The sequence below is a fragment of the Balaenoptera physalus genome (genome assembly GCF_965194825.1).
Source record: "Balaenoptera physalus genome assembly, chromosome: 5".
NCBI classification, from domain to species: domain Eukaryota; kingdom Metazoa; phylum Chordata; class Mammalia; order Artiodactyla; family Balaenopteridae; genus Balaenoptera; species Balaenoptera physalus.
Genome location: NC_138884.1, coordinates 73,587,060 through 73,611,338, shown reverse-complemented (window position 1 = coordinate 73,611,338; position 24,279 = coordinate 73,587,060). Strand labels below are relative to the sequence as shown.

General features: G+C 40.9%; 1 protein-coding gene, 1 long non-coding RNA gene and 1 pseudogene across 3 annotated transcripts in view; 2 read left to right on the top strand and 1 right to left on the bottom strand.

Moving 5' to 3' along the window:
- Positions 1–24,279, bottom strand: part of IGFBP7 (insulin like growth factor binding protein 7) — a 77,294-nt gene that overhangs the window by 27,061 nt on the left and 25,954 nt on the right. The window lies entirely within an intron of this gene.
- Positions 4,439–7,340, top strand: LOC309662078 (protein FAM3C pseudogene; annotated as a pseudogene). Its single transcript has one exon. The product of its transcript is annotated as a protein FAM3C pseudogene (transcript).
- LOC309662094 overlaps positions 9,059–24,279 on the top strand; it is a 330,512-nt gene continuing 315,291 nt past the window's right edge. Inside the window, exon 1 of the long non-coding RNA XR_014264509.1 lies at positions 9,059–20,182. This is a non-coding gene — a long non-coding RNA (uncharacterized lncRNA). The remainder of the gene's footprint in view (positions 20,183–24,279) is intronic.

Here is a 24,279-nt window from a genome sequence, read left to right as displayed (position 1 = left end):
AAATCAAAACTACAATAAGGTACCACCTCACACTGGTCAGAAGGGCCATCATTAAAAAAAGTCTATAAATAACAAATGCTGGAGAGGGTGTGGAGAAAAGGGAACCCTCCCCTACACTGCTGGTGGGAATGTAAATTGGTGCAGCCACTATGGAGAACAGTATGGAGGTTCCGCAAAAGACTAAAAATAGAGTTGCCATATGATCCAGCAATCCCACTGCTGGGCATATATCTGGAGAAAACTATAATTCGAAAAGATAGATGCACCCCAATGTTCACTGAAGCACTATTTACAACAGCCAAGACATGGAAACAATCTAAGTGTCCATCGACATATGAATGGATAAAGAAGATGTGGTGTATAAATATATACATATACACACACACACAATGGAATATTACTCAGCCATAAAAGAGAATGAAATAATGCCATCTGCAGCTACATGAATGGACCTAGAGATTATCATGCTAAGCAAAGTAAGTCAGAAAGAGAAAGACAAATACCATATGATACCACCTATATGTGGAATCTAAAATATGACACAAATGAACCTATCTATGAAACAGACTCACAGACATAGAGAACAGACTTGTGGTTGCCAAGGTTGGGGGAGGGGAGGGATGGACCGGGAGCTTGGGGTTAGTTGATGCAAACTATTACATATAGAATGGATAAACAACAAGGTCCTACTGTATAGCACAGGGAACAATATTCAGTATCCTGAGATAAACCATAACAGAAAAGAATATAAAAAAGAATGTATATATATGTGTAACTGAGTCACTTTGCTGTACAGCAGAAATTAACCAACATTGTAAATCAACTATATTTCAATAAGTAGAACGAGGGCCTCCTTCCTCGTTCTTGTGTGGCTCTATTTACCCTCATCACAGCAATTTCTCAGGGCTTTAACTGTGTCTTCGCACCCCATGAGACTGTGGGCTCAATGCTGGTAAGGACAGGCCAACTTCTCTCAAGTTCTATTCTGTATCCCAGTGCCTAGCACTGAGTAGATGATCAACAAACCTGAGTAGCTGAGTGTACTGATGCTGTTACCAAAATATACACCAGGTTTTGTGCTTTCATGTAAAGGTTTAAGTAGCAAGACTTTAGGAACCATTCCTAAGAGACTGGCTTCCTTTGTTGTTATTAAAAAGATTTTGGGGGGCTAGCTAGTTATAACTACTTTTATTCCAGAGTTTGTACAAGGGCATGTTTTACCATTTGGGTAGAAATTTTGATTACTGTGGCTATTTAAAAATTGGTCTTCAGCTGTTCATAGGTACAAACAGGCCAACGTTTAGGGATACTCTGTTGATGTTCCTGACCCAGCTACTCAAATAGAGCAATAAAATGGCCAGAGGTGCTGATGCTGTATTCTTATGCTTACATTGACATAGATCATATGTTAAAAATCTATACAAAAGTAGCAATTTCGTTAAAAAATTTAGATAAAACCCAGGAGACAAAAGATAAAGGCTGATTCTATAGCAAAATGCTGCCTTATTAGTCAGTTTATAAGATTTAAAAATTGGGGGTCACGGGTCAGACTTTTAGTGGGAGAAACCAGAGTGAAGTTTGGGGCAACTATTTAAACGTGCAAAAGGGCAAGTCTATATTGACAAGCAATAATGTTATATTGGAAAAGATGGATCTAAAAGAAACAATCAGCAAAGCATAAACCCCAGTTCCCTAAACATGTTAAACACATTTATGTGAGGTTTTAAGTGAAAAAGGTCCACTTTAAAGTCTGTTTCCAAGCGTGAAAGAAGAATTGCTGATTCCACGTGCAGAGGAAAAGCACCAGCTGACAGGCCGTTTCCGGTGGGATGGTTGACAGGAGACAGTACTGAGATTCTCCTCTTGTGGTAAATAAATCCTACCCTATTAATATTTCCATGTTCTTAAATTATCATATAGCCAGTGACCTTTAGATGTAGAAGGACCCTAAGATCCATCTTGTCCAAATTCTCATGGGGGCGCTGGTTCAACATTTGCCTACACTCATTCCAGGATGCTGGCAGAAGTGGAACTAGAACTGTATGAATTCACCTCCTTGTACTTTATTAATAATCAGAAAAAACATTATCTGTTCTCAATCAGCTGGCTGCCATTTAAACAGTGTGAAGCTGAGAGATTAGAAAGGCGCTGAGCAAAAGCATTAAGCATGAACAGCTGCATTTCACAGGCAGAAGGGCGGCACACAGTTTAGTTGTGGGAGTATTTCCAATTTGCATGAATGGAACATGGACAAGTAAGATAAAGCTGGCTCCAGAAAAGTAATTCCCCCAATTTCCATGAGCCTGGGATTTGGGAAACTGCAGTCTGCTCTGGAATTCGGAGACATGACAAATGATACTGGGAGGAACTCCCTATGTGACCTCAACCCACGCACACACAGAGGCTTGTCAAGGTCCCAGGTGCTGGGCTCGCCCACGGGTTGTGGCTGAGACAGAAAAACAAAGAAAAAATAAAATGCTCCCCAAACACGCACATAAGCAGAAACTATCTTCCTGTGTTCTCTGCCAAGAGAACTGGAGCCAAAGAGGGTGAGTTCAAGAATCTGATTCATCCATCAAGACAAATCAACTCAGTCTAAGGAGGCTAGAAGGGCAATTTAGGAGGTAAACAAAAGTTGTCTCAGAAAGAGGCTTTGGAGAAAACACAGAGGCCATCCCTGGAATCAAACTCCATGGTGAAAACAGAAAAGGGCTCACTCTTAAGGCATGGAGTTCTGAACATGCCAACAGGTGGACATGTTCAAAGGGGCAGCTCCAGAGGCAAACAGCACCAAGATGTTAGCCCTCCTCCCATGTGGAGTCTGGGTTCTGAGCCAGCTCCTTGCTGAGCTGAAGAAGCATCTCTAGTGAAGAAGGCCTGATAGCACTGTTCAAGTTCAGCAACAGCAAAGGAAAGCCATTTTGGGGAAAAGTACTTCCCCCTCCAGGAGTGCCAAGCTCCTGGGCTGGCCTGGAGCATCCACCCTTGCTCACGGTCAAAGCCACTACTCTTACCTGTATCACTTCTCTGGTTTGGCTGGCCAGTTGTTCCCCCAGTTCCCTCCCCCACTACTAGCCCCCATGCCAGCCACAGATTGGAGTTTGTGTCCACATTCTCTTTCTCTTTGTCTCCAGGTATCACTAGAGTATCTGGTCCAGATCCTGTTCATCCCTTCTGCTTCATGGGTCTCCCATCCCCTTATCAAATCCTCCCTTTTTAGGTGGAGCCGAATTCTGCTCCCCTCGAATGTGGGCTAGACTTAGTGACTCCATTCTAATGAAAAGAATGTGGTGGAAGTGACAATATGTGAATTCTGAGACTAGGTCGTTAAAGGCATTGCAGCTTCTTTCTTGCTTTTTCTTAGATCACTTGGTCTGGGAGAAGCCAGTTGCCATGTTGTTAGGATGCTCAAGCAGTGCAATGGAGATGTCCATGTGATGAGGAACTAAGTCCTCATGACAACAGGCATGTGAGTGAGCCAATTTGGAAACAGATTCTCCAACCTCAAACTTTCAGATGACTAGTCCCCACTGACATCTTGACTGCAACCTCATGAGAGACCCCCAAGCCAAAGACTATCTAGATAAGCCAGCCCCAAATTTCTGACCCATGGAAACTGTATGAGATAATAGATATTCATTGTTGTTTTATTTAGGCTGCAAATTTTGGACTTATTTATTGTGTAGCAGTAAATAACTAATACAACATCTTTGAGCTTTTTCTACCGTCAACTAGAGTTGTCCCTTAATTAATCATAATCTCTTTTTGGAGAAGGAGGGTTTTTTGTTTTTGTCATACAGTTCTTTCCTCAAGGGTTATGGCAAAACCCCCCACATTTGTACAGTCCTCATGGATGGACATTTATTGATTTGGGGTCATTATGGCTAAATCTCAAGGAGATAACGGCAATAATGATAATATGCATTTTCAAGGACTGTTCTTTGTACATGCTCTCCTAGAATTTTTATGTTACTTCATCACTATATAAAAAAGAATTGGACCTTATATCCCCGCAGGATCCCCCAAACATAAGCCTTAACTGTGAGCATTTGTAACCTTAAACAGCCCATAGAAACTATGAAAGACTTTTTTTTTTTCCTTAAGGGTCTTATAGTCACACTTTAGGAAATAGTGAGTGAGATTAGTCTGCCATATACTACAACACGGATGACACTTGAGGACACTAACCTAAGTGAAATAAGCCAGTCACAGAAAAACAAACGTTGCAAGATTTCACTCACGTGAAGGATCTAAAGTTGTCAAACTCATAAAAGCAGAAAGTAGAATGGTGGTTGCCAGGGGCTAGATGTAGGGGGGATGCAGAGTTGCTGTTCAATGTCCCTGCAAGATGAGAAAGTTCTAGAAATTTGCTGTATACCAATGTGCATATATATTAAATATATGTATTAAATATTAAAGTATTAAAGTATTAAATATATTAATACTGTATGTACACTTAATTTGTTAACAGGGTAGATTTCATGTTATGCATTTTCTACCTCAATTAAAAAAAAGAAAAGGAAATAGTGAGTGCGATTAAAATGACCTTATTCCAAGATTCACAGCAGTGATTCCTTTTTTGCAACGCCTTTTCCAATACACCACTAAGTGTCATGTCATCCCCAAACCCCCTCAAAACTAAAAAATTTTTTACTTGTTTTTACATTAAAAAACAAAAATGTTGTTCTCTTCTTCCTGGAGGATTGATAGGGTGAAAAGGGAGGTAGGATCTCATACAAACCAAACGTAAGGATAGGTTGTTACAATTCCCAGAAGTTTGGGAATCATTGATCTGGAGATATGTTGAGGTTTCAGAAGAAGCGTGCTTGAAAAAACATCTGACATGCGCCTAGAGCCCGTGCTCCGCAGCAAGAGAAGCCACCGCAATGAGAAGCCTGTGCACTGCAATGAAGAGTAGCCCCCGTTCGCCACAACTAGAGAAAGCCCGCACACAGCAACGAAGACTCAATGCAGCCAAAAATAAATAAATTTATTTAAAAAAAAAAACTGTCAGGCAAAGAATCAGAAAAATGTTAGCCATGAAAAAAAGTACAAATAAGTAATAATAAAAAAAAAATCTGAGCATCTGAAAAAGCTAAGCTCCAAAGGACTGCTGTCGCCAGTTTACTATCTAATTCTCCATAGAGACAAGACCTATAGACATCATACCCAAGAGATCAAGGCAAAACAGAAGCCAGTGAAGACTCAGATAAGCAATGAGCTAATGCCCAGATAAAAGGAGCCTAGTAATGCATCAGCAATGGCAGAGAAAAATAAGAAGACTGAAATACTTTCTATCCGTTAATACATGATTGGGGTCAAAAGTGAAGAACAGGGCTTCCCTGGTGGCACAGTGGTTAAGAATCTGCCTGCCAATGCAGGGGACGTGGGTTCGAGCCCTGGTCTGGAAAGATCCTACATGCCACGGAGCAACTAAGCCTGTGAGCCACAACTACTGAGCCTGCATGCCACAACTACTGAGCCCACACGCCACAACTACTGAAGCCCACGCGCCTAGAGCCTGTGCTCCGCAACAAGAGAAGCCACCGCAAGAAGAAGCCCGAGCACCGGGGAGGAGCCGGAGGAGAGAGTGGGAGGCGGCAGTGGTTCCTGTCGGCCTCCTGCAAGGCTGACCGCGGGGAGGCCAGAAAGGGGGCGCACGAGGCGGAGAGACAGGCGGGAGGCCAGAGCTTATTTAATGAAAAGTGCCACAGACTGAAAAACCAAACATGAGGGTAGCAAGTGCTGCAAAGTTGGTGGTAGCTGTGGCAGTATTTTTTACTGACATTCTATGTTATTTCTCAAGCATTTGAAATAAAAATGGATGCGAGTTTAGGAAATCTATTTGCAAGGTCAGCATTGGACGCAGTTGCATGTTCCACAAAACCTCCCAGATATAAGTGTGGGATCTCAAAAGCTTGCCCTGAGAAGCATTTTGCTTTTAAAATGGCAAGTGGAGCAGCCAATGTGGTAGGACCCAAAATCTGCCTGGAGGATAATGTTTTAATGAGTGGTGTTAAGAATAATGTTGGAAGAGGAATCAATGTTGCCTAGGTAAATGGAAAAACAGGAGATCTAATAGAAACCAGATATTTTGACATGTGGGGAGGAAATGTGGCCTCATTTATTGAGTTTCTGAAGGCCATACAAGATGGAACAATAGTCTTAATGGGAACATATGATGATGGAGCAACCAAACTCAATGATGAGGCCCGGCAGCTCATTGCTGAATTGGGGAGTACATCTATTACTCATCTTGGTTTTACAGACAACTGGGTCTTCTGTGGTGGAAAAGGCATTAAGACAAAAAGCCCTTTTGAACAGCACATAAAGAACAATAAGGACACAAACAAATATGAAGGATGGCCCGAAGTTGTAGAAATGGAAGGATGCATTCCCCAGAAGCAAGACTGATGTGGAGAAAATTGAAGGGAGCGCACTTTCACTTGCTAATGGGAAAGCCCTAACGGAAAAACTACATGTAAATATTTTAAGAGCATGCAGCCATCTCGGTGTGTGCATGACCATTATCTCTTTTGGTATCAGGATTATTTATTGCTAAGGTAAATAGACATCTTTGTAAATAGTCATCATAATGAGCAAATCACTGAACCATTTCTAAGCACATCTCCTTAATGGTACAATGTTCAGACTGCGATGATAATGGCATCTTTTAATTCTAAAACCATTACCCAATGGATAACTGAACAGATTTGAAAAATATATCGATATATATACTAGTCACTGTGAAAATCTATCATGGAATAATATGGATTTTAGGGAGGAGACTTTTATATATATATATATATAAATATATAACCTTTTGATGATAGTATCTTTTAAATTAAAAAGATATTGGGCTAGTTGTATGTGTAATGTTACTTTACAGTCTGACTCCCCTGTTCTATTTCTTTTCTTAGTCTTTCTCTTCCCTTCCCAAGAAACCTAGAAATAAAATATGAAGACTGATATCCAATATGTGAAAAGCACAACAGAATTCTTTGTTTAATGTACACAGTAAAAAGTAAATATATAGGGCTTCCCTGGTGGCGCAGTGGTTGAGAATCTGCCTGCTAATGCAGGGGACACGGGTTCGAGCCCTGGTCTGGGAAGATCCCACATGCCGTGGAGCAACTAGGCCCGTGAGCCACAACTACTGAGTCTGCGCTTCTGGAGCCTGTGCTCCGCAACAAGAGAGGCCGCGATAGTGAGAGGCCCGCGCACCGCGATGAAGAGTGGCCCCCGCTTGCCACAGCTAGAGAAAGCCCACGCACAGAAATGAAGACCCAACACAGCCATAAATAATAAATAAATAAATAAAAAAAAAATTTTTTAAAAAAGTAAATATATAAATGAAGGTGGCATCAGGGCTGTAGCTTGCTGGATTTTGTGTTAACAATGTGCATAAGTTGATTTTGTATAAGCTATTTAGAGTAAGACAGGAGGGGGCAACTTCACAGAGCTGAGGAACCAGGCCAGGTCCCTTCCCCAGCCTTGGTAGGTCATTCAGGACAGCATGTCAGTATAGTTAGAGCAATACTGGCCTAAGTTTTCCTTATTTAAGTGTCACCAGCATTGACCAAATGGTTCGGAAAGAGGCATGCTTTAATGTCACAATAATTTTGGATTGTAAACCAAGAAATTCTGTATTTACTTTCATCTAACTTCATAATAGTAATTTTTGCCTGAAAAGATGACGACATATTTAGAAAAGTCCTAATTACTGATTGGGACTGATAACATTTAAAAATAATTTTATTTGACACACAATGACTTTATACCCAACTCTACATAAAAATATAAGAGATCTAACTTCAGATGTTCACAAAATGACTCAAGTTTTTAAAATATTTTTAGGGCATTAAATATCTGTTGTGTGAAGTGTCTTAAACTGGAACATAAAAAATGTAACAATCAAACTGCTATTCACAGTAAAAGGCAGCACTTCAATTTTGGATCTAAATTTTAGATGACTTATATAAGAAAAATTAAAAGCGGTATTTTTTATTTTGTTATAAACCAAGGTGAAAGTTATTCAGCTATTTCTTAAATATCGGTGCGTTTGGGGGTACCGTTTCTTCCCTCAAACTGAATATAATTCATGTATGCACCTTGCACATCTAAACAATTTTTGTAGACTTTTCAGATTTTTGGTGCTGATACACTAAATCACATTCAGCATGTGTGTTTTGACATTTAGAATACTTTCTTCAATTCTGTAAATTAAAAGAATGGCTATTTTACAGTTCCAGGGATTGTGAAATAAGTGTTGCTTTTTTTTTTTTTTAAATAATGAGAATAACTACTCTTGGTTTTGCATTGTGAATTGTTTTGTATTATCTGGCAAAGTAATATGCCTATAGAACTTCACACTGAGATTTGTCAAGCGTGTATTGTACTGCTTTAACATGCAAAATTAAAGTCATTCCTATGGGTAAACACACTAATATCCTCAGGATATATCTTAACACGGATAGAATTTAAGTATCTAGATGGCAGGACATCCCTTTCAAGATAAGGACTATAACATGATATATAACTTGTAGAGCTGTATAAAATGCCAAAAGAAGGGATAAAGATGGGTTATGTAACTGTTTTCATGAAGTTTGCTATTGTTTCAATTCTGCCTTGTATAGATTATATCAACATAACTTTGGGAAGCAATAGTTTTACTATATTTTATTTTCAGATAGCTTTTAAAAATCAGCATTGTAAATGCAGCAATGCTCATTTAATGTTCAGAATTTTCATTAAAATCAGAAATTTGGCATTGACACTTTGGTTTTTTTAAGTGGTGTTTAAGGACTTATGGATGTGTATTTTTTTATTTGTAATCATAGAGGCTGTCCCGGACTGTTAAAATTCAGCAAAGACAGTAGGAAAATAAGTGATATGTGGGAAATTAAAGAAAAATTGAGGAAGAATCTTTATATTCCTGACTTTAATTTGATTAAAGTTTATCAAAAAAGGAAGCCCGCGCACCACAACGAAGAGTAGCCCCCGCTCACAACTAGAGAAAGCCTGCGTGCAGCAATGAAGACCCAACGCAGCCAAAAATAAATAAATAATAAATTTTTTTTTTTTTTAAAGTGAAGAATGTACAGATGGCAAGTTTCTGTTATATCATTTTCCACAAAAAAGGAAAGAAAATATCGAAAGAGAGGAAATGGCACATGAAGGGTTAAATTTTCAGGATGCATATACATAATTATCATCGCCACGTAGTAAACCAGGAATGGGGTTAGTGGAAGGCGGGGAGGCAAGTGAAAGGAAACTTCGGGTGTTATATGGATAAGGAGAAAGGGACAAATTATGTTTAAATTTAGAACATCCACTAATGCTCTCAAAGCTGTCTGACAGCTGGAGTGTGCTTTCTCTTCAGTCATTCCTCAACTTGCTTTTGTTGTTTGTTTTTAACATTAAAAGCTAATTCTGTGAAGCTTTTCAACTGCCATTCTGGTGTGCAGAATCCATCTGAAGGACATGAGAGAAAAGCCAAAGCTCTAAGGAAGCCTTTCTAGCCAAGACTAGAGAAATGTTCTGAGCCTCTTGCCCAGACATACAGTAGGGTCCAGGGCGGGGGGCTTCCTCCAGGCCACCACTCTCAGGCTTTCCTCCAGGTGTGCTCCCAGGAGGGACAGAGACTGTTATATCCTGTCCTTGTATGGTTCCAGGACAGAATATTACCATGAGACACACTGACTTGCCCAGGAAGGAAACTCAAATTGGTGTAGAAGCCTGAAGGCCCCTCTGAGTCTCTTGGACCATCTGTGGGGCTGGACGGAGCAGAAAAGAAGAATAAAGATGGCAAATGAGCAGAAGCTGGGCAGGAAGCAGAGGCTGGGCCACGGGGGAACTTCCAGTTACTGGGATCTCTCTCTCTCTCTCTCTCTGGGTTGTTTACGGTCCCTCACCACAAAACACAGTTGGGAGGCCGGCCACAAGGAGTTCTCTTTAGATCTCCTGCAGGAATCTTAGGTGAGTCTTTCTTTCTTCTAGAAGTCCTTCCACAGTAAGATGTTTTCTCTTCAAAACGCTGATCAGACTCACTGTAAAATGTTGTCTTATTAAATAAATTTTATAAAGAGGAGGCTGGTTTAAACAAAAATGAAAATCAAGTAGATACTCATTTCATGTTTGTTTGTTTTTTTAACATCTTTATTGGAGGTTAATTGCTTTACAATGTTGTGTTAGTTTCTGCTGTATAACAGAGTGAATCAGCTATACATATACGTATGTCCCCACATCTCCTCCCTCTTGCATCTCCCTCCAACCCTCCCTATCCCACCCCTCTAGGTGGTCACAAAACAACGAGCTGATCTCCCTGTGCTATGCAGCTGCTTCCTACTATCTATCTATTTTACATTTGGTAGTGTATATATGTCAGTGCCACTCTCTCACTTCGTCCCAGCTCACCCTTCCCCTTCCCCGTGTCCTCAAGTCCATTCTCTAAGTCTGCGTCTTTATTCCTTGTCCTGCCCCTCATTTCATGTTTGACAGAGCTTTTTCTATCTTTGTTTCCTCTATCCTGTCCCCCACTCCCAAATCTGACTATATTCACACAGATTCTGTTTATCTATGCATTTCCATTATGGCTAACAAATAAAAAAAGCGCACTTCCCGCTGAAAATCACATTTAACAAATCCCTTTGGGGGACAGAAAGAAGTGCACACCACTGAAAAAGATTAGTTTGTAGGAGGCAGAAGTCAGGCCCCAATCACTCCTTTCCATTAAGCTCTAGTTAAAAATGAGGTGGGCGCCACAGGCCACATTTATAATGATGGAAGTTTCTCAATCTCTGACTGTGGGCCTGAACCTCTATGAGACCATAATCGGTCTCAAAGATATGCAAAATGAATCACCAAAAGTTTAAATAAGAATGCTTCTCTTCTGAATGCCTAAAACGACTTGAGCCAGCTCACAAATTTGGGGGAGGAGTAATGAGCAACGAACACAGGGGGGCCTCAGTGCATTTTTCTATTTGGTTAAGATTGATTCCTCCTGAAAAACAAATGTGATCGATCTTGAAGATCAATGCTGAACAGTACAACACAATGTATTAAAGAATGTATTGAAACAAAACTGCTAATTAAAAAGGCCAATTTTTCTGCAGATGGGCTCTCCCTGCACGTGTTCGTTTTTCACTACATGCTATTTCTTCTGCTCTAAACACACCAGGCTCACCTAGTTAAGGAAGCCCCTCTGTCCTTGTGCATGTGGCAGTGGTGAAACCTAGCTGGAGGAAGTGTGTGAATCAGTACAAGGTGCAGCAGGAGTATATCTTGGCCAAAAGTGATGCTGATCGATGCACAGCTCTAGGTCCTACTGAAGGCAACATTTCTTATATCTCTGGGGTACGAAACACTAGCTTGGAACTTACAAAGAATGTTCCTCTTTCTTGCTCTAGCCTTTGGAAAGCCTCTTCTAGTCAAACACTATGTTCCATGCTGCTATTGAGTACATATATGTCTCATCAAATCAGGCGAGTTCTGCGCGGGTAAGGAGAGAAGAACCAGTCAGTAGGAGGCCTACTGGAGCTGTTACATCTAGCAGGCCTATTTCCTTCCTCCATCTGTGCTGACAAACAAATGTTCGCTTTCAGTCTGGCACTGTCCCCGGTTCTTGATCATTCAGGCTTAGACTAAGCAACCCCAGATTCCAACACTGGCGGGTTCCAACACACACAAGGTAAGACAGCTTCCCTTGGTTTTTCCTCGGTGGTCACTCAGTGGGCAGGATCCTCTAACAGCACATGCTGGGCCATCACCCTGGCCCACAGTCCTGGCTCCCAGCCCAGCAGAGGGGGCTGGGCTGGGTCAATATCATGACAGGTCTAAGGGAGCCACACTGGTGCTGCGCTTACTGCCCTCCCTCAGTATCTGCAGGGGTTTGGATCCAGGAGTACTCACGGGTACCACAATCCACAGATGCTCAAGCTCCTTACATAGAATGGTGCAGTGCGATGAATACAGTCGGCTCTCGGTATACTGAGGATGCAAAACCCATGGATTCGGAGGGCCGACTGTACTTGGCGTGGGGGGATATCTGGGGACTCAGGAAGGCAGGTCCACAGTGGCTTTCAAAACTTTGAGCCTGCTTAAGAGGTCTTGTCTTGAACAGCTTTTCTCTGCGGATTGTGAACCCTTGCTGCGGGAAGGGAGGTGGTTATAAAGAAAGCCAGAACTGCCTGAGAACTAGGGTCTCTGGACCCGAAGGGGCAATAAGATGGGCCTTCTGAGTAGCCCCATGAGCTTGCACGGCTGCAAAGGAACTGGCCAGGCTTGGAGTCAGTCAGGATGTGACATCACAGTCATATCACCACCTCCAGCTTGCCCCACCATCACTGCCCATTTGTGGAGAGCTTTCTGAAGTGTGTTATCTTACCTGACCCACAGCACAGAGCTGTGGAGTTGGTTGAGAGCCTCTGTGACCCCTAATGCCCAGAGATGAGGAAACACAGTGTGTGTGTGGGGGGGTACTTAGTAACCTGACTGAGGCCAGCGACTCACACAGCGGGTCCTGGTCTGAGCACGCAGATCTCCAAACTGCATTTTCTTTGGAAAATGCACCTCTAACCCAGAACTAAACCATTTATTGTTTCTGCCCGTGCCTCCCTCTCTCCTACCTGCCTTGGAAGGTATTAAAAGGTGAAAGTGAGCCATCATTGGCAGCTGGGTTCTGCTTGTCAATCAGGCAAGCCGAAAAGCACTACATGCTTCTTTCATTTATGTCTGTCACTGCTCAGGATGCTCCAGTTTCCTCTCCAACCTTACTTCAGCGGCTCAATGTCACTCTTGCCAAAATGCTCCATTCCCTTCCCTTTATCTCTTGATAAAGGAGGAGGCCCTCCTTTCATACGACCATTTGCTTGCTGCCCTATTTATATCATTCTAATAACTGAGCCCTCTTTTCTTTTTTTTAAACACCTTTTCAGACAGCTTGCTTCAAGTCTTTCAATTAAAAGGAAAAAGATACAGCTCCTTAAAAAAAAAAAAAAAAAAGTCACCAGCACCCAAGTATTGCCCTGCTTCAGGAACTTGTACTTCATTTGCTATAATCTGTGTTGAAACTATATAGCATTATCTACTTTGAACGCACTAGAAGCCCTCGGGGTAGCTTTTTTGTATGAGAGATATTAAATCTGGTTGAAACTCAACAAGAAACAGTGTCATGTGGGAAATCCATGCCTGTTGGACCCTTGACTGATCACACTTCAAAGCCCAGTGCTTTGCTAAAGGGCATCTTTCTTTAAAAATAAAGCAATCCTATTAGTCAGATCCTTCTCTGCACACCATAGCTTTGAAGGAATTTGATAGTTTGCAAATTCAAAGTTGAAAATTAAAAACCCACGAATACGACTTGAATCCATTTATTCATGGTAAAATGAATATAGCTTTGAAAAGTCTACCCTCATTAGGATCATTTCAATGTGATCTGTGATCTGGAGTGAGTCTGTTTAACTAGGCTCTTGCCACGGAAAGAGACATTTTCTAAAATAAGTCCTGTCTTCAAAGGACTCAAGAGACACCACAGAATAATATTAAATGAAGTGCAATTCTTTTTCAAGAATGTTTCACTGTTTTCTTAATCAGTGTTATTTTTATTTTGCCAGATTTAGAGTAGCTCTTCCCCTTCCCCCTCAAATGCATTAAAATAAACCCTGGCCCCTGCTGGAGTGATCAAAGCTTCCCAATTCACAGAGGAATGTCTGTTCCTCCAAGCCTGGGGAGGTTTCCTAACTAATGAACTAGAACACTGTCAGATGTCTGGTTGCCAAGTCATATATTAAAGTGCTTTTCTAATGAGATTTCTGCAAGGTAACTATAAAACCATAAAAAGCACATTAACCTTCAGTAAAGCAAAAACATTTAAAAAAATAACCAAATGCCTTTAAGGAAAAGAAGAGTTCAACACAGCAGTTAAAAAGCTGAAGAGAATTTGACAAGTGGAAAAATAAAGCCCAACAATTTCACATCTGAGAAAAAGGGTGGACACAAAGCAGAGCAATGTAGGAGTTAGATCAAAAGGAGCCACCTGATGATCTCAATATGTGACTTTAAACATCTCCCTTTCCATGCACCCTTGTCTATTTGTAACATGGATCTGTGATAAACATAGCTACAAATGCCCCCTCTTATGAAAAGAAGGAATAGCTTTTCATTTTTAGAACTTGTGCCTGAGAATTTAGGAACAGTCCACACAAATCTTGAATATCAAGGACCTTTTTGTTAGAACCAACATGAGGAACTCTCACTTGAAATACAAACAACAGCAATGACACGAAGCCTCTACCATGGACCACTCTGAAACAGTTTGGGGAAATCCTTCTGTTGGCTCCTGCTTATCACCCTGCCTTTATTATTTAACCATGGAGTCTACCATGACATCAGTGAGGCTAGGAGGCTGGAGGCCATCTGTCTGGGTCTGCATCTGTGTGACCCTGTGGCTGCAGTGTGTTCTGTATTGATCCGGTCAGTCCTGCAGCCCTGGATCTTGTTCAAACTCTTAAGGGTGGAAACCCCCCATCAAAGACTGGTGTGGGGTCTGAAAACTAACATAGAAGGTGATGTGGGTGTTTAGCTTAAAGAAGAGATGCCTGGGGTGGGGGACTATCTGTTAAGTATCTTCTAACATCTGAAGGGATGCCATGTCAGGGAATGAGAAGTCTTGATTTTACTTACTCCCAAAGGAAGCACTAAGATCAAAGACACATCTCATATTTAAAGTCAAGGTACCAAAGTGTTCGTCAGCAGTTAAAGATCTCTAACAATTTAAAATGCATTCATGCATGGATGAGCAATGGCTGAGAGTTGTCAGGGATGAATTCTTCATTTTATTCACAATTTCAATCAAATCCAATCAAACGATGGATTGATTCCAAAGGAAAATTTTTTGTTACTTAATATTATCATTTCTTTTAAATAGCTAACCAAGAACTGGGAAATGATTTACTCAAGATTAATAGAATTAAAGTATTTTTCAAAATATGGTGCCTGGATTTATATAGAACAAAACAAAATAAGGCATGTATTCATGGGTATTAAATATTTGCTTCAAGGGGACCATAGAACACAATACATCAGTCCTCTCTTTGCAGAGGTTCTCCAAGGAAAGCACACTTTAAAAAGTCAAATAGGGACTTCCCTGGTGGCGCAGTGGTTGAGAATCTGCCTGCCAATGCAGGGGACACGGGTTCGAGCCCTGGTCCAGGAAGATCCCACATGCTGCGAAGCAACTAAGCCCGTGAGCCACAACTACTGAGCCTGCGCTCTAGAGCCCGCAAGCCACAACTACTGAGCCTGTGTGCCACAACTACTGAAGCCTGCGTGCCCTAGAGCCGGGGCTCCGCAACAAGAGAAGCCACTGCAATGAGAAGCCCGCGCACTGCAACCAAGAGTAGCCCCCACTCGCCGCAACTAGAGAAAGCCTGCGCGCAGCAACGAAGATCCAGTGCAACCAAAAATAAATATATAGTAATAAATAAATTTATTAAAAAAAAAAGTCAAATAATTGACAGAACAATGACCCTGGCACTCCAGGTCCAATGCACGTGCTGGGATGCAGCCTTCAGCTGAAATCTGTCCTGAAGCTTTAGTCTTCAGGAATGTGATAGAAAATGGAAAGCAAAGGGAACAGAACTGCTGTGTTGTGAACATAATCTCTGGATTCAGACAGACCTAGGTGATGTTGGGTAAGTTACCTAACATTTTGAGCCTCAGTTTTCTCATTGATAAAAATGGGGTAATAATAAGTACCAGGGCCCCATGGGATTGTTAGGATGCATGCACAGGGCTCCCCATGCTGTCTGGCACACAGTGAGTACTCAATAAACGGTCACTGTTATTTATGATTTCAAATTAATTATTTTAAAGTGGACTAGGATTTGTTTTCCTGGTTAAGGAGGAAGCTGGACCCAATGACTTTCATAGTTTCTAACCACCATATACTCTGTTATCCTATTTCATGTTAATTGTTTCCCCCCTCAACTCAGTCCTGCCCCTCACCTCCCCACCAATGGCCATTCACAACAGCTACGCCTATTCATTGACTGCTCACCATGGGCATTCAGGTGTGTAACTAATTTAACCCTCTCAACCACTCTGTGAGGTTGGGGCTGCCTCCCATTTCACAAGAGGAGACACCTGAGGCACAGGAAAGTTGAGTGATTTGCCTAAAGTCAAGAGGCTTATAAATGGTAGAGCTGGGATTCAAAACCAGGCAATGTGGTTCTAGAACTCAGGCTCCTAACCACTGTCCCATATTACCTTCCAGGTAACCTAAAATTCTGCCTCGACATATCAGCTAACCAATGTGTAGTCAACTACTTGCTGCAGCTGATGAAAAAGTGGTACAAGATCCAGTGTTCGCCTTCAGTCTCCTCTTCTCGGTCTTCGCCACAGATCTTCTAGCTTTACATTCCAGAGCTTCATCCCTAATCACCAATTTCTCTCCCTCCCTTCCCACAAAACACCCTGACCCTTGATGGGCCAGTGATATAAATATGCATTTCCATTCACTTGTGGGTTTAGGGTGGTTTTTTTTTTTTTTTTTCAAAAAATGGCTCTACCAAGTTCCTCTGATCTTTGCTAGTGATGCAGACCAGGTCCCTGGAGGGCTGGCTAATCCTGAGCTTACAGAGCCCTGAGCACAGTCGGGCACTTCAGAAATGCACTTGGATGATGACGAGGTGGTTTCTCTAACAACAGAAAGTTCCCAAAAAAGCTGTTAGGACTTGAGAGGACCAGCTCCACCACCCACGCCTGCTGGCCTGGGAGCTGCCACCTGGGTGGAGCTGGCTCCCGCCCACAGGATCCCCAATCCTCCTGGGCTCAACTCAGGCCTCCCGCTGCAGTTGCTCGTTCCTTCTTGTTCCACATGTTTCCTCTAGCACCGATGGTTAACGCCCTCTCTTTAGGGTGAGAAAAATGAACTTGCTGTCCATGCAAGTAGGGACCACTCATTCCATCTACAAGAGATGCACACAGCTACTTGGTTCAACTCAAGAGTATCCTCTCTGCTGTCTTCTTGTCACTTTTTCAAGCAAGGTATTACATTGCCTTGTAATTTCCTTTTTTCTCTTAAAACCAAAACAAATTGCAGGTGATTCCTTGCATTTCGTGTTGCAAAAATTCACATTCTGCTGTACTTCATTAGTAAAAGCTCTTTCGTCCCAACCTTTCAACACTGCTCTATGAGATGCAAATAGAACCATTTCAGTTTTCCAGTTGAACAGCCAGGAAAAAGAAAAAAGAAATAAAAAGGAGCAGCACCCTGCTTATCTCCATGTTACACATTAACATGGTCCTCCTTTGCAGAGGTTCTTCAAGGTAAGCACACTTTAAAAAGTCAAATAATTGACAGAATAATTACCTTAAGCACTCTAAGGTCAATGCAAATGCTGGGATGTAGCCTCCAGCTGAATTCTGCACCAAAGCTTCGGTCTTCAGGAACGTAATAGAAAATGCAATGCAAAGGGAAAGGAATTTCCAAATTTCTCCACTAAGATGTCATTGAAAAAAATAATAGAGCTCAAGGAAAAGAAAGCCCACAAGTCATCTCCTGTCCAGCAATCTCTCGCCTGCTGAAACCTATCACTTTTGCTTTGCTCTCTCACTCTTGTGCTATTGGTCTCATTAATAATAGTAATCGCTAAGAGAAATTACTACTATCCTTACCATAACCTCTAATACTGCCTCTACCACCACGTACTGAGCTTATTATATTCCAGGCACGGCGCAGGTTCTCTCATGTTATTTCAGATAACTCTCAACAGGAGTCCAATGAGGTGTTTATGCTTATTAGCCCCATTTTCAGGTGAGAAATCAGAGGCTCTGAGAGGTTAAATACCTTGCACAGAGCGTATCCGTAGCAGGGCCAGGATTCTATGGTACATTTAACTCCAGAACTTTCATGCTGACCATGATTCCCAGTTTTCTGAGTAATGGCCCATAGACGTGGCCCTTTCCATCCCCCCAGAGCCCACCATAGGGCTTGGAGGGCACTTGAATGTATGAATGAATGAATGACTACATGAAGAAACAAATCAACAAACAAGTGGATGTGCTTTCTGAAGACTAGCTTTTTAAAGTAAAGTTCTCTCTCATGTCTAAAATGGAGTATGGGAATATTCCATGACTCCATACTCATGACTTCAAAATGAGATCTTTTCTCCACCTGCTTAAAACTCAACAGTGAGTAATTGACACAATTGCATTCTACCTACATTGGTCCTCAGTGCTCCCGGCCACAGAGGTAATGGCTGAAATAACTGAAGCTGACATATTCAAAAGAACTTTGATTTCAGATACATGAAGGGTTTCGCTAAAGTTGACATCAACGTCTCTTCTTCCAATACTGAACCCCCCTCCTCCCATTTAGAGGGAGCTTGCTGAGTGACATTTATTCTTCTTACTTTTTATTTAGTACTAGGGAGACAGAATGCCAGTCTTCACCCACATCTCCTTCCCTCCACACACACACATCCAGGAAATGTAAGGAGACAAACCAAACAGCCCATGGGCAGGGAAGTGCTCAAGACATTGTATCCGCACTACCAGTGAAAGCGCTTTGGGTCACAGAAACTATGCTGCTTTCTTTTCCCCTGTGAAGGGGACATCTATGCTGGCTCTCTGCTCTTCAATCTCTCCTCCCTGTCCTGGGCCAACACCCCAGAATTCCTCGGGTGGGCTGAGGATGCTGAGAAGTGCCACCTGGTCCAACTCACCTTCCTCCCCCAGAAGTCAACGCCCATTTCCTCTACAGAGCTTCCCCCTTTTGTCAGCATAGGAAGGGAGCATCCCAACCGGGTACTTACACTGTGCCTTGAGGGCATACGTTTTGGAGCACTCGTGGCCTGAGGGTGGGAAACAGGGAAACCGGCCCTCACTGCCCTGCTTAGTTCTCAACTTGCTTGGTAATCACTTTGGAATTGCTGGATCTTCACCTTTTCCATCTCTCTTCTCTTTTGGCAAGCACCCAGCTATGGGTTCTAAGTATGAAAGCCTGTCAGAGTATTAAAAATGGCTGCTGCTAAAATGCTTAAGAATTATGGAAGGAGGAAGCTGATGTTTAGATTTATTCCCCTCTGCTCCCTCCCACTCACACCACAGACTGCATAGTTTCCCCTCAGAAAGGAAAACATTCTTGACCTCTGTTTAAATGTTTATCAGAAGTTGTCTGGACTTGCAGAGTCTGAAGTCACATTCAGTGTTAGTCACATCCTTCTCTGTGTGTGGTGTAACCCTCCTATCAGGCCAGGAGGAATGCTTGGACTTTGTACAGAAACCATTTGGTGCTAGAAGCATCCACTACCACCCAGGGATTTTCACGTAGCCCAAACACAAGCAGAAGCTGAGCAAAGAACTTGAGCTTCCTGATGGCTGCAGGGCTTCAGTTTTGAATAGGTACTGAAAAAACCAAAAATCCTCTTAGTTCTGTGGGTCCTGTGGGGTCTTGATTTTAAAACAAAGCTCTAGCATGGAGCCTGGAACCAGTGGAGGTTCTAGGTCCTCAGCACAAAATGAGGGTCATTCAGAGTTTTATCCTTGCTCCGAAACACTCCTACTTTGGAGTAGGAAGGCAAATCGCTTTGCCTTCTTGGGCCTTTGATATTGATAAATTAGTTTATGCTTCAGAAGTTCTGTAAGTAGTACGTATCTAACAGACCTTGTATCAATGCGTGAAAGGCACTGTATGTAGAATCGACTAGGTGATGCTGGTGTGTGTCTGAGAGGAAGGTATGACTAAGGCAATAGAAAGTGTGTGGTCTGGCAGGTAGGATAAGTGGGTTTTGGGACCACTCTCACCACAGGCATGTTACACATTCCACTCGCCCTCAGCTTTTTCATCTTTAAAATGGGAAGTTTGGGGGCTTCCCTGCTGGCGCAGTGGTTGAGAGTCTGCCTGCCAATGCAGGGGACACGGGTTCGAGCCCTGGTCTGGGAAGATCCCACATGCCGCGGAGCAACTAGGCCCATGAGCCACAACTACTGAGCCTGCGCGTCTGGAGCCTGTGCTCCGCAACAAGAGAGGCCGCGATAATGAGAGGCCGGCGCACGGCGATGAAGAGTGGCCCCCGCTTGCCGCAACTAGAGAAAGCCCTTGCACAGAAACGAAGACCCAACACAGCCAAAAATAAATAAATAAATAATAAAAATAAAGGAATTCCTTTTAAAAAAAAAAGTAAAATAAATATCCTTTAAAAAAAAATGGGAAGTTTGAAGCAATCATCTAGGAGGTCCTTTGGGGGCTAAGAATAATTTCTGATATTTTTGTCTCTAATATCTGAAGCTGAGGAAATAGGCATAAGCTTCAGCCCAAAGGACATGAGTCACAATAAGAAAGACTTTCCTGAGAGTAACCCTGAGTTTGCAAAGGACACTCTGGAATTTTCCCTTCTAGACCAGTGTGGGTTTTAAACTGTGGTCCAAGAAAACTCTTCCACGACTGGTGTTTTGGAGCTAACAAGTTTGAAATCTCATAGACTGGGATGATACAGGATGTGGGCATTGTATGGTTATGGTGAACTAAAATATCACTTGAGAATCATTCTAGATCTATGAGTCTACACTTGAAATCTAATTAAGTTTTTTGGTAATTAAAAGAAAGGAAAGAAAATTTCCCTTCACAAATTTAGCAGCTTTTATCATGTTACACAGGGATCACCAATGCTGTAATGGTACAGTATTTTTTTTTAAATTTTGTTGGTATTTTAAAAAAATACAAAAGTGCATGCTCATCAACATCATTTATGATAAAAACTCTCAACAAAGTGGGTATAGAGGGAACATACCTCAACATAATAAAGGCCATATATGATAAGCCCACAGCTAATATACTCAACAGTGAAAAGCCGAAAGCTTTTCCTCTAAGATGATAAACCAGATGAAAATACCCACTCTTGCCACTTTTACTCAACATAGTATTCGTAGTCCTAGCCAGAGCAATTAGGCAAGCATCCAAATCAGAAAGGAGGAAGTAAAGTTGTCATTATTTGCAGATGACATAATGTTATATATAGAAAACCTAAAGACTCCACCAAAAAACTGTTAGAACTAATAGACAAATTCAGTAAAGTTGCAGGATACAAAATAAATATACAAAAATCAGTTGCATTTCTATATACCAACAGTGAACTATCAGAAAGAGAAACTAAGCAAAGCAGCCCCATTTACAACAGCATCGAAAAGAACAAAATTCTTAGCAATATATTTAACCAAGGAGGTGAAAGATCTGTACAAAACTATAAGACACTGATGAAAGAAACTGAAGAAAATACAAATAAATAGAAAGATATCCCTTGCTCATGGACTGGAAGAATTAATATTGTTAAAATGTCCATACTACCCAAAACAATGTACAGATTCAATGTAATCCCTATCAAAATGGTGTTTTTCATAGAAATAGAGAAAACAATCCTAAAAGTTGTATGGAACCACAAAAGAGCCTGAATAGCCAAAGCAATCTTGACAAAGAAGAAGAAAGCTGGAGGCATAATGTGTCCTGATTTCAAACTATATTACAAAGCTGTAGTAATCCAAACGGGATGGTTTTAGCATAAAAACAGACACATAGATCAATGGAACAGAATAGAGAGCCCAGAAATAAACTCACACATTTATGACCAATTAATTTACAACAAAGGAGCCAAGGACATACAATGGGAAAAGAATAGTCGCTTCAACAGCTGTGTTTGGAAAACTGGACAGCCACATGCAAAAGAATGAATCTGGACCACCATCTTACACCATACACAAAAATTAACTCAAAATGAATTAAAGACTTGAATGTAAGACCTGAAACCATAAAACTCCTAGAACAAAACATAGGGGTAAGTTCCTTGACATTGGTCTTGGCAATAATTTTTCAAATCTGACACCAAAATGAAAAATAAACAAGTGGAACCAGCTCAAATTAAAAAGTTTCTGCACAGCAAAGGAAACCATCAACAAAATGAAAAGGTAACCAACCAGTGGGAGAAAATATTTGCAAATCATATTATCTGATAAGGGGTTAATATCCAAAACATATAAAGAATTCATACAATTCAACAGCCAAAATCCAAACAATCTGATTGAAAAATAGGCAGAGGATCTGGATAGACACATTTTCCAGAGAAGACATACTGATGGCCAACAGGTACATGAAAAGGTGCTCAATGTCACTAATCATCAGGGAAGTGCAAATCAAAACCTCAATAACACTTCACATCTGTTAGAATGACTACTATCAAAAAGAAGAAATAACAAGTGATGGGGAGGATGTGGAGAAAAGGGAACGCTTGTGCACTGCTGGTGGGAATGTATATTGGTGCAGCCACTAAGGAAAAAAGTATGAAGGCTCCTCAAAAAATTAAAAATAGAACTACCATTATGATTCAGCAATTCCACTTCTGGGTATTTATCTGAAGGAAACAAAAACACTAACCCGAAAATATATGCAACCCTATGTTCACTGCAGCATGATTTTCACTAACCAAGACATGGAAGTAACCTAAGTGTCCATTGATGGATGAATAGATAAAGAAGATGTGCTGTATATATATACAATGGAATAATATTCAGCCATAAAAAAGGAAATCTTGTCATTTGCAACAACATGGATGGACCTTGAAGGCATTATGAAAAGTGAAATAAGTCAGACAAAGAAAGACAAATACCATTATGATCTCGTATGTAGAATCTAAAACAAACCAACAATGGAACTCACAGATACAGAGAACTATACTTATAGATACTATGGTTGCCAGAGGTAGGGGGTTGGTGAAGGGGGCAAAAGGTACAAATTTCTAGTTATAAAATAAGTCATAGGGATGTAATGTACAGCATGGTGACTACAGTTAATAATACTATATTTGAAAGTTGCTGAGAGAGTATACCTTAAAAGTTCTCGTCACAAGAAAAAAATTATAACTATGTGTGATGATGAATGTTAACTAGACTTATTGTGGTAGCCATTTCACAATAAAGTATACAAATATCGAATCATTATGTTGCACACCTGAAACTAATATAATGTTGTATGTCCATTATATTTCAATGAAAAAAACCTTTAATAAAAAATGATCACAAGTCTCACTGTATAACATTAAGCTATTATAAAACTATTGGGGTTGGAAAGAATGTTAAGAGTCATCTAGTCCAACCCTCAAACTGGATACAAAAGTCTGCTCTCCAACAGCTTATGGTTCTCTGCCTGAATACTTCCAGAGACCCTGACCCAAGGTTCCCAAATCCATTGCTGAATCACTGTTGTTGTTATAAGGTTCTTCCTTTAGGTGAACTAAAATCAGCCTTCCTGCAACTTCCACCTTTGATTACAGTTCCACCCTCCAAAACATCATTGAATAAGTTAAATTGTTTTTCAAGATGATTAAAAAAAAAAGTACAGGCTCATTGTAACAATTAAAACAATATACAAGTATATAGAGACAGTAAATTGTCTACTTTAATCTCATGATAATCCTAACCTCCCAATAACCTGTTACCAGTTTATACATCCATATACTTTTTCATTTTATTTTTTAAATTAAAAATTTTACACCTATCACCCTACAAATTGCCTGTTATCAGTGATCAATATATCATATATTGATTTATTAGGTCAATACACATAAATCAACTTCATGCTTTTCAATAACAGCAAAATGTTGCATAACATGGGTGTACCTCTTTAAGAATAGTCAGGATGATTCAACTTCTTTCTATATGCAAACTATGATACACTAAATACTCTTACACATATGTCCTTATGTATTAGTGCTTTTGTTTCTGTGGGATAGGTTCCAAGAAATGTGCTTTCTGGGTCAAAGGGTATGAGAATGCGTAATTTTAATAGACGTTCTTAGATCACTTTCAAAAATTTGTGAGGAATTCTTGCACTTACAGTGTATGAGGGTGCTCATTTCCTCACACATTTCCCAGCAATGCAAGTTAGGAATTTTAAAAAATTAGCCCCAGTTGAAGGGGGAAACACCCCGTTATGTCATTGTTGTTCTAATTGCATTTTCAGGACTGTTTGTGTGGTTGAGCAACTTTTCAGAGCAACTCTTCACATGTTTATTGGCCATTAGCATTTGTTCTCACTTTAATTCACTATAATTTCTGTTTATTTGCCTTTGGGTCATTTATCAATTCATATGAGCTCTTGTTTATTACAGATATTTACTCTTCATATTTTGCAAATAATTTCTCCGTGCTATGACTGTCTTTCAAGTTTTTGTTTGTTTTTGTTTTTGTTTTTGTTTTTTTTACAGACATTGATTTGTGGTACTGGTTGCC